Here is an 11,336-nt window from a genome sequence, read left to right on the forward strand (position 1 = left end):
CTGAATACACCTATAACAAGTAAAGAGACGTAATTAGTAATTTTAAATTTTCCTACAAAGAAAAGCCCAGGTCCAGATAGAAGTGATACCAAAACTTCACAAACTCTTCCAAAAAATAGAAGAACACTTCTAAGGAACACCTCCTAATTCATTGCATGAGGTCAGTATTACCCCGATACCAAAAGCAGGCTAAGACAGTGATCACAGGAAAACTACCTCAATGAATATAAATGCAGCTGGGCGTGGTGGCTCACGCCTGTAATCCCAGTACTTTGAGAGGCCGAGGTGAGTGGATTTTCTAAGGTCAGGAGTTCAAGACCAGCTTGGTCAACATGGTGAAACCCTGTCTCTACAAAAAATTGCACCACCTTATGAGATAAGGATCATACCACTCAAAAGGGAGGACATAAGTGCCACAATACAATTCTTTATCTTTGACTCTACGTTGCTTTAGTTCCCCTTCATTATAACTTAAAACATATGTTAAGGGTTGGAGTTGATGGTATCTTTTTAGTTGTGTGTACTATTTATTGACCAGAGGTCTTCAGACATGGCTGAATCAAGATGTCCCCCTTGGGCTCTCTACTTGGGGATACAGAGCAAGAATAATTTGGATTTTGGGAAAGGTAGGACTCAATCACAGACCCAGGATTCCTTTGTCCAAGATGTTTAGGTTATTAAAAAAGTGATTTGCAGGCCAAGTGTGGTGGCTAACACCTGTAATCCCAGCACTTTGGGAGGCCGAGGTGAGCAGATTGCCTCAGGTCAGGAGTTTGAGACCAGCCTGGCCAACATGACAAAACCCCATCTGTACTAAAAATACAAAAATTAGCCAGGCATTGTGGCAACACCTGTAATCCTAGCTACTGGGGAGGCTGAGGCAGAATAATCGCTTGAACCCAGGAGGCAGAAGTTGCAACGAGCCAAGATGGCACCATTGCACTCTAGCCTGGGCGACAGAGTGAGACTCCATCTCAAAATAATAATAATAATAATAGTAATAATGATAATGCGATTTGCTTTGCTTTTTCTTTTACACCGGCTAATTACAAGACACATTAAGAAGGCACTTGAGCACAATTTACTGGGGAATGAAGGAGAGGGAAGGCTGGAGGCAGACAGAGCTCTAGTGATGATCCTGTGGGTTGAGCCGTGCAGTCTAGAGTGGCACAAGGGCGTGCACACGGGTCTCCTCTCCTGGCTTGCAATCCCACCAGCCTCTCACCCCTGCAAGGTGCTGTCCTCAAGATTATTAAAAATAGCAGTGCTGGGGGGCTGCAGGACCAAGGACCTGGATGTACTAATCATTCTGAATGGATTCTATATCCACTCTCCTCTCTGATTCATCCCCTTAGGAATGCCCTCAGCAAGTCAGGTGACTGAACTAGCTACCAAAGCACCTGTTAGTATAATTCTGACAGGAAATCTCTACAAAGATACAAACCCCTTTATAGCAATACAGGAGTCAGTGACAGCTACCACCTAGTAGTCTGTTAAGAAGACAGGGCTCTGCAAACTCAAGTTATTAAAACATAGACTAAAATCACAGTAATCAAAACAGTCTGGTGTGGGTGTAGGACGAGGCAGACAGTCACTGGAATGGAATACAGTTTTAAAGTAAACCCAAAATACACATGTTCATTTAGTGTATGGCAGAAACATAATTTCAAATGAATGAAAATGATTTGGGTTGTTCAACAAATGACCTTGGGACAATCAGATCATCCCATATATCCAAATGAATACAAGGTGAAGCAGAATGTTGACATGAAACCATAAAAATGTTAGAAGAAAAGAGTACATCATTTTGAACTGGGGAAGACAAGGATGACTGAAAATCCGAAAATCAAAAAGAAAAAGATTGGTAAATGTGATTACAAAAACTTAATGTTTCAGCTGGGCGTGGTGGCTCACACCTGTAATCCCAGCACTTTGGGAGGCAAAGGCAGGTGAATCACCTGAGGTCAGGAGTTTGAGACCAGCCTGACCAACATGGTGAAACCCCATCTCTACTAATAATAAAAAATTAACCGGGCATGGGGGCACGTGCCTGTAATCCCAGCTACTTGGGAGGCTGAGGCAGGAGAATCACTGGAACCTGGGAGGCGGAGGTTGCAGTGAGTCAAGACTGTGCTACTGCATTCCAGCCTGGGCAACAGAGTGAGACTCTGTCTCAAAAAAAAAAAAAAAACTTCTCATCAATTTCCTTGAACATTTCTCACAGTAACCCTATGAATTATTTCCACATTTGCATATTGATATGGGAAAACTCAAGATTTTAAATGGTTTTACCGAGGTCTATTTATAATTGTAAGCTGGGAGAGGACAGGAAACACTGAGCTTCTGCCCTGGGCCTTAAGTGACTTCGGCCTCAGACCCGCCCATCGGAGACTGGAGCCACAACAGAGACCAAGGGGAAGGGAGAGAAAAACCGGACCCGGGACATCCACTGCTGGTTGTGCAGCTCTTGTCACATGAACTGCCTTCTCTGAGCCTCACTTCTATCAAATAAAAATGGGACAGACACTATCAGTCCTGTCTGGTAGGGCTCTTTTGAAATGATGTGGATGAGAGAACTTAATAATGAAAAAGTAAACATGAAGTACTTAAGCATTGTGCAAATATAAGTTGTGATTCTAACCTTCCAGGTTTGACCTTGAATGTATGTTGTGGTATTCAAGGTCACAATGATGTGGCTCCATCGTCTGGGGTCAATACCTGGGGCTTTTATTTAGGACGTGGGACACACGTGTGGAGTTTAGGAGTGGAGGTTTAATAGGCAAAAGAAAAAGAAAGGAAAACAGTTCTCTCTCTACAGAGAGAGGGGACCACCGAGAGGAAGAGACCTGCGGAGACCCCAGATTTTATAGTCAGGCTTGAGGAGGTGGTGTCTGATTTACATAGAGCTCACAGATTGGTGCAATCAGGTGTGACCTATACATAACCCTAACCCTAACCCGCCCCGATCTTATCATGCAAATGAACTTTCCCCTTGGCCGGGGCCATCTTGTCTGCTCCTGACTGTATGCGTGGCTGGCGGAGAAGGGAAGAGGGGGCCACCATCCTGAACATGATTGGCACAACTGCCCTCATCTATCTGCAGCTGGATATCACAGGCTGCTCTTTGTTAGAAAGGAAAATTATTTGGGGCTGATTTTCATTAAAAGGAAAACAGTACCGAGGACTTCCACACCCTCACTATCTGCCTAATTTCTTCTTAACTCCTGTGTCAACAGTAGACTGTGAAAAAATTAGTTTGTTTGAAACATTTTTCTAAAATCAAACAAAGGTTTTCTATACTAATTATAGTACATTATTCTCAAAAAGACCCGAAAGCATCAATGTCAGTGGAAATCACTTGCTTGTTTTCCTACGGCCTGCTGTCTTTGGGGCTGCAGTGTGGGCTGCTTGATCCATTCAGCCAACAGCGGTTCTCCTTTATCCATCGGCAGTGGAATTACGCAGTTGTACTTTCTGCTTCTACCCACCCTAGCTTTATCTCAGATCGTGAGGTCAGATCAGCCACTGGGCTGGGGGTGTTTAGCAGTGATAAATAAATGCTTAGTAAACAAGGCACCCACACCAGGCCCCCTGGCAGCAGGCATCTGTCTCCTAGGGTCTTTGCCTTATTCCACTGCTGTGGGATTCCCCCAAGGAGAAACATTCTCTCAGACGATTCTGACCTTTTCTTGTGGTGGTTCTTCTCCTCTCATCTCCTGTCCACCTAGAGCTAGGAGGGGTTTCAGCTGCAGGGATGTATCAGGTCCTCCTATGCTACTTAAAACAAAATAAAACAAAAAAAGCAGACTTTGGGAGGCCGAGGTGGGTGGATCACCTGAGGTCCGGAGTTTGAGACCAGCCAGGCCAACATGGTGAAACCCTGTCTGTACTAAAAGTACAAAGAATTAGATTAGTTGGGTGTGGTGGCGGGCACCTGTAATCCCAGCCACTCGGGAGGCTGAGGCAGGAAAATCACTTGAACCGGGAGGTGGAAGTTGCAGTGAGCCAAGATCGTGCCACCGCACTCCAGCCTGGGCAACAGAGCGAGACTCCGTCTCAAAAAAATAAGTAAATAAAGCAGGACTCAGTTACAAATCCGAAAAGTGCTGGTGCTCTCAGACAACAGGAGGGAATTATCTCTCAATTCTCCTTTAAGGCAAAACATGTCGTGTCAAGGTGAGGAAGAGCAAATGTGTCTCCACTCAAAGGTGAACTTCAGAGCTGTCGGTGGCTGGGGCCCGGGCTGCTGCCTTCTCTGGGCTCCCCTGTGAATGCTGTGAGGATTGTTCAGACAGAGATCACTGAACACCTACTAAGCGCCAGGCATCTTGAGGAGCACTTTCCACACCCGATTTCATCCCTGATGGCAGAGCCGCTGTGGGACTCAAGGTCATCGAATTCTCTTCATCACACAGACAAAGACATGGAGGGTGGAGATGGCCGAGGGTGGCTGTGGGCGTCTTATCAGGAAGGAGTCTGCCTGGGACCCCAAGCGGGGCTCACACCCACACACACTCTCCATGCCTGGGACCCACACAGGGCACACACACACACACGCGCGCGCACACACACACACACACACACCCTCCACCCCATTCTTCTGCCTCCAGGATTCTGTCTGGGGCTGAGACCCAGGTCGTGGCCAGCACCAGGCATCCTCCTGAAGCAGCCAGTACAGAGGCCCAAGACAAGGCCCTGGGGCCTCCTTCCCAGTGGGGCCTTCTTCCTGATGGAGCCCGTGGGGAGGAGGCCAGGATGGGACTCCCCCTCCTAAGGAGTCTGTCTGCCATGTGCATAGAGACACCTGACACCAGAGTCACAAAGGACCCATCTTCCCCTTAACCCCAAACTGAGGGGTTCCCAGAAGGATGGGGCTTGTGGTGTTAAAACCAGGAATGTCCCGGGGAGGTGGGAGTGAGCCCAGAGCTCAGGCTTTTGCCGGAGCCCCCGAGTCACAGGGCAGTGGCCTGGACTGTCTCACCAGCTGGAGGGACACTGCCACCTGCCAATGGCGGCACTGCCAATTTCCAGTCACCACAGTCAGCTAGGATTCATCCCACCCGCCTAGGGGCTAGGCCTCAAACCCACGTCATCTGGGGTGTCTGCAGCTGTCAGCGTCTTGGAATGTGCACCCGCAGGGCTCACATGCTGAGCAAACTTGGCTGTGTGATTACAGCCCCGGGCTTCTCTGTGAAGATTTAATTTCACTTGTTAAATAATTTACAGCTCTGGCAGGCAGAAGAAACTCTGAAGAAGTTTCGTTTGCAAATGCCAGTGTTTTCATTTCAGCTTTTTTCCTCAAAACTCTGAGTTTGAAAGAATAAACTTAAAAAGGATACGTTTCCAGGCTTTCTTCTCCCTTCATTGAATGGTGTTTCTTCAGGTAGCTTGAGGAAATGGCTTGGAGTCAGCTGCCATTCACAATAAAGTGAAAATTAGACACAGCCATATTGGCAAGAATGAGAGAGAGACAGACAGAGAGGAAGGTAGGAAGAAAGGAAGGCACATAGAGACCCAGGTTGATATTATATGTGTGCATACACATGTGTAACCCTCTATCTAGTACATAACAGGAATATGGAGGGGATATTGGGAACCCCTGTGAGACAGTGCACCAGTTCGAGACGATACACTGTGTACTTGGAAATAAGACAGAACATGCCATGAGTTGTATTTATGTGCCATTTTGTTTATTTGTTGTTGCTTTTCCCTGTCAGCAGCAGAATATGTGGTATCTTGTCTAAATGTGACTACGTCCACATGTGACAGGCCTGGGGGGAAACATGGTGTTTCTAACCTGTCTCTCCCTCTTCGCTCCCCGCCCCACCTCCTGCTCCTCCCTGTCTCCCAGACCCTTCCCAGGCCTCTTAGGCAGAACGTGGTGGCCAGCAGAGGAAAATGGGAAAACAGGATTCCAGAACAGTCACTGCCAACTCTTTCAGACAAACGCATGTTTTCAATACCAGCTTCCCTATCTTGAAATAAATTCATACATATTATTTACTCTCACAGACAGTTTTTGAAAATCTCTGTAGTGCCCAGACTGAAAGAGAAAAGAGAAATCAAGATAAACCAAAGAAGATCAGAGGAATCCCCGAAGCTCTCTGGGGGCAGGGATGATCCTCCCTGGGGTTGGAAATTCCCAGGTAACTTTTGACTCTCCAAAAACTTAACTACTGGTAGCCTCCTGCTGACGGAAAGTCAATTAACACGTACTTTATATGTTAGATGTGCTATATACTGTATCGTTATGATAAAGTAAGCTAGAGAAAAGAAAATGTTATTAAGAAACTCAGAAGAAACAGAAAATACACTTACAGGACTGTGCTGCACTTATGGATGCCGTAAGTTTACTTTCTTTATAAGATGAATCATTCATCTAAAATAGCGGCAACCACCACTGCAGACCTCAATCTATGGTACATACCAAGCATTTCCACTTTTTCCTGTTATGTCGTGACCTTTTTCTGCTTCTTGGGGGCACTTCCAGCATCACTAGTGGCACTTCGTGTGCGTCCTCCTCTCCCATGACTGCTGGCTGTAGGGACCACTGAGACGCTGATGGTTTTATAAAGACCACTGAATGAGATGAAGGACCGGGCAGGGCTTTGGGCACCGGATCCACCTCCACACATCCTCACCGTTATTTAGAGGCCTCATGGAAGTATATTTCCCCAAGTAGCCTTGATTGCCATCTGCATTCAACTGTAAAATCAAGAATATCAAGGGAGGAAGGAGCCATAAACATCCTGTTACCTGACTCTCCTAGGTTAAGACGCCTTCTGAGACATTCCCGCACAGCCGTCTGCCTGATACTGAATGTCTCTGCGGAAAAGAACCCAAGACCTGCCAGGCAGCCCATTCCATTTAAGCTGCTTTGCCTAGTAGAAAGTCCCTCCCTCCCTCCCTCCCTCCCTGTCTTTCTTTCTTTCTTTGTAGTGAGAATGGGAAAGAGTAGAACAAGGAGCTGGATCTGTACCTGACTGTGAACAATCGAGATAACTCACCACCTTCAGACCAGCCTGAAAGTTCTTCCTACAATGAGTCAAAACGTGCTCCAGAGTTCTGCCAATGACCCTCAAGCAAAACTTTCTTTCTTTTTTTTTTTTTTGGACCAGTGGGATGGCAACAGTGAGTTGAACTAATATTAACATGTCAGTTGGTTTCCTTAAAATTGGTTCAGTGTGTTCTCAACTTGGACGTGACAAAATTCCAGCGATGAGGCTCATCAGTGTCTCCAAGCCCTGGCGACGCTACCTAGGACACCCCGAGCCTGATTCTGATTGAGGCTGTGATTTGGCCTCTGCAGTGGGTGCGCCATGGGAGAGGAAACCATCCCAACATCTGACTCAGGTCCACGAGCCCATTCATACCTAGGAGATCACTGAAAGACAAAGTTTCCCAACCTCAACACTACCCACATTCCAGACCAGATGGTCTCTGTTGCGGGGAACAGTCCGGTGTGTCACGAGACATTCGGCAGCATCCCTGGCCCCTGCCCGCTGGCTTCCAGAGCACACACTCTCTCCTCCCAGGTCACAAAGATCAAAAGTGTCCCAGATATTGCCAACGTCCCCTGGGGGATGAAGTCAGCCCCAGGTGAGAGCCACTGGTGTGGGCTGTGTACACGACCTCCTTTGGTCTCCGTTTAGTGCCTTTAGTGATCCTTCTTAAAGAGAATATGCTACCTAGGATCTTAGCTGAACTTCTTAGGGGAGAGCCAGATACTGTTACACGGAGACCATGACATTTTTTTCATTACATAAACAAAACTGACCAAGAAAAGATGCGTATTCTTCTTCCTCTATTTCAATTAAGATTGCCCGTTGTGTTGTACATGGGCTTAGCTCCTATTTGTTTGGCTATCAGTATAGTAGTTCTACTATTTTTTTATGATTTTTCTCAACCAACACAAGGACACCTTTGAAGCAGTAATAACGTCACAGTTTCCATTTGAAGCTTGAGGTTAGAGGACACTCAAAATCAGGTTTGATCAATAGCATAATAATGAAGATTAAAAAGTGATTTTTGGTTTCTTAGGAAGCTATTGGAACAATTTATCATAGCCAGTCAGGTAGTCAATACAAACAAGACTTACTGGAGAAAAATAATCACTAGCGTAGGTAATAAAAATTTAATTGATTTACATTTATTATTAAAAAATGAATGTATAATTTGTCAGAGTTAAATATTTATAGCTTCAGTTTTAAAAAATTGATCTCTATGCTGTGTACTTGTAAGCTAAACAGACAGGTATACTCAATGTTGTTTCAAATGATGCCAGAAAAACAGCTGCATGTGAGCTACTCTAATAGGTGATGGTGAAAGTTTTCTATTTTCCTAATTTTATTGTTGTTTTTAAATTTTAAACTTAAGTTGTACCTATATATATTTTCTTTTCATTTTATTTAAAAATAGCTTACTGTAAATTTAATGTCTGAGTGTTAAGTAGAGAGTTTAATTGTGTAGCCTTGGAATTGTGGCATTTCCACATGGAGGGAGAAGTTGGAGAATAACATTCGTAATTAAAGTGTATTCTGGCCGGGCGCGGTGGCTCAAGCCTGTAATCCCAGCACTTTGGGAGGCCGAGACGGGCGGATCACGAGGTCAGGAGATCGAGACCATCCTGGCTAACACGGTGAAACCCCGTCTCTACTAAAAAAAAATACAAAAAACTAGCTGGGCGAGGTGGTGGGCGCCTGTAGTCCCAGCTACTCGGGAGGCTGAGGCAGGAGAATGGCGTAAACCCGGGAGGCGGAGCTTGCAGTGAGCTGAGATCTGGCCACTATGCTCCAGCCTGGGGGACAGAGCGAGACTCCGTCTCAAAAAAAAAAAAAAAAAAAGTGTATTCCACATGCCAGGGAATTTCCTACAGTCACCTCACTTTCTGTACTATCCCATTTTACCAGAAGGAAGCAAATATTCAAAAAAGTTAAGTAATTTGCCTTCAAAACCCATAGAGAACATCTACAACAAAACCAAGTGACAAACTATTTCCACAGGCCCCAAAATGGGAGCAGGTGGGGACAGTCACCAACTAAAAAGTCCTCCTAGTATCAGCATCTGTGTCCAAAACCAGGGGGCACCTTGCAGCCTCGAGAGTGGAAGAGGCCTCAGCAGCCAGCGTACGGCCTGAAAGGCAGCGCAGCACATGGAACAAAAGCACAAACCATCATGGGGGCTGCAGATTCTGATTTTACTAAGAGACTGCAGTTGGCCCTCGGTAAACTCTGGAGGGGCAAGGTGCCTGGACCCCATAAACAGTTGAAAGGTTCCTTCCCGAGAGGAGCTCTATTCTGGGGAAAAGTGCTGAGATTGGAAGCAAATCAAGCAGGATAGAGACACCAAGAGCAAAGGAAAAGAAAGCCCAGACCACAGTGATGGAAACAGAGGAGGCTCATCTCAGAAAGTACAAGGTCGTCTTTTCACTCACTTTGTGGACAACAGAAGTAACAGAAGATGGACCTCTCTGACAGCAAGTTAGATTACTTAGGTAAAATGAGCCAGTTCCTAGAAAAACAGAAACTGCTAAAAGAGACTCAAAAATAAATGGAAAATCAAGTAGACTTACAACAAATAGAGGTTTAATTGGTAATTAAAACTTTTCGGCAAAGAAAAGCCCAGGCCCACATGGCTTAACTTGTAAATTCTACCAAACATTTGAAGAAGAATACCAAACCTTCACAAATTCTTTCAGAAAGAAAGAGAGAGAGAGAGAGAGAAGGAAAGAAAGAAAGAAAGAAAGAAAGAAAGAAAGAAAGAAAGAAAGAAAGAAAGAAAGAAAGAAAGAGGAAGGAAGGAAGGAAAAAAAAAAAAAGAAGAGGAAGAAACACAATCTAACTCATCCCATGAGGTCAGTATCATCCTGACACCAAAACCAGACTGACTTGTAATCAAGGGAAGAGAAAACTACAGGCCAATATCCTCAATGAATATCAATGCAAAATCATCAAAAAAAATACTAGCAAACCAAATCCAGCAACATCGAAAAAAGATTATACGACACAGCCGACTGGGATTTATCTCAAGAATGCAAGGGCGGTTCAATACACAAAAATCAATGTAACACAACACTTCCAAAGAGTGCAGGACAAAAACCACGTGGTCATCTCAACAGGCACAGAAAAAGCATTTGAGAAAATCCAACACCTTCAGAATAAAGCACCTAAAAAGCTGGGAATAGAAGAGAACTTCCTCAGCCTGGCAAGGGGCATCTACAGAAAAGTCACAGTTACAGAGAAGATTCTGAGTGCTTTCCCTGTAGCTCAGGAGCAGAAGGAGGAGGTCTGCTCTCCTGTTTCTATTTAATGTTGTAATGGAGGCTCTAGATAAAAGTTAGTACAGAATAAGAAGAGAATGAAAGACAGAGAGAAAGAAAGGCAAGGTCTCCATGCTGGAAATAAAGAAGTGAAATTATTTCTGTCTGAAATTTCATAAGAACAGTGCAGACCGAGGCAGGGTGGGCACAGTGCAAGTGGAGCAGGGTTGGCCAGGAGCTGGTAATGATGGATGCACTTTTCCTCTGATTTTTTATATGCTTAAAATTTTGTGCAACCTTTGGCCAGGTTCAGTGGCTCAGACCTGTAATCCCAGCACTTTGGAAGGCCAAGGCAGATCACCTGAGGTCAGGAGTTCAGGATCAGCCTGGTCAACATGGCAAAACCCTGTCTCTACTAAAAACACAAAAATTAGCCCAGCATGGTGGTGCATAACACCTGTAATCCCTGCTACTTGGGAGACTGAGGCAGGAGAATCACTTGAACCTGGGAGGCAGATATTGCAGTGAGCTGAGATCACGCCATTGCACTCCAGTCTGGGTGACAGAGACTCTGTCTCAAAAAACAAAAACAAAATTTTATGTAACTTTTAAATAAGAGTTAATATTGGAAGATGTTTTTAAAGGAATAATACACATTCTCAGAAAACTCAGAGATTTCTAAATCAAAAGAGAAACCATGCCACCTTTTCCTTGTTTTTTTTTTTTTTTTTTTGAGGCAGGTTAGCCCCAGTTCATGACTGCGGTCTAAAACTATTGGTTAATTTTACACAAATCAGAACCCATTAACTTTTCGTTTAATCCAAGTCTATCACAGAATATCTAGTCAAATATTTACTGGTTTTATTTTATTAATAGGGAAAAACCCAACAGTCCGTGCTCATAACCAACAGGTACGTAGAGATGTTTCAACTGTTTTCCCCGTCATTCTTCCTTACGGAACATAAATAATTCACAAATCCCGTCCCTCTCCTCTTCCCCTAATTAACCTGTAATTAACCCAATGAATTCTTTAAGAACTCGGTTTGATGTCACTCTCCTGGGGGTTGGCTTCCCAGCG

The sequence above is a fragment of the Theropithecus gelada genome, chromosome 17 (genome assembly GCF_003255815.1).
Source record: "Theropithecus gelada isolate Dixy chromosome 17, Tgel_1.0, whole genome shotgun sequence".
NCBI classification, from domain to species: domain Eukaryota; kingdom Metazoa; phylum Chordata; class Mammalia; order Primates; family Cercopithecidae; genus Theropithecus; species Theropithecus gelada.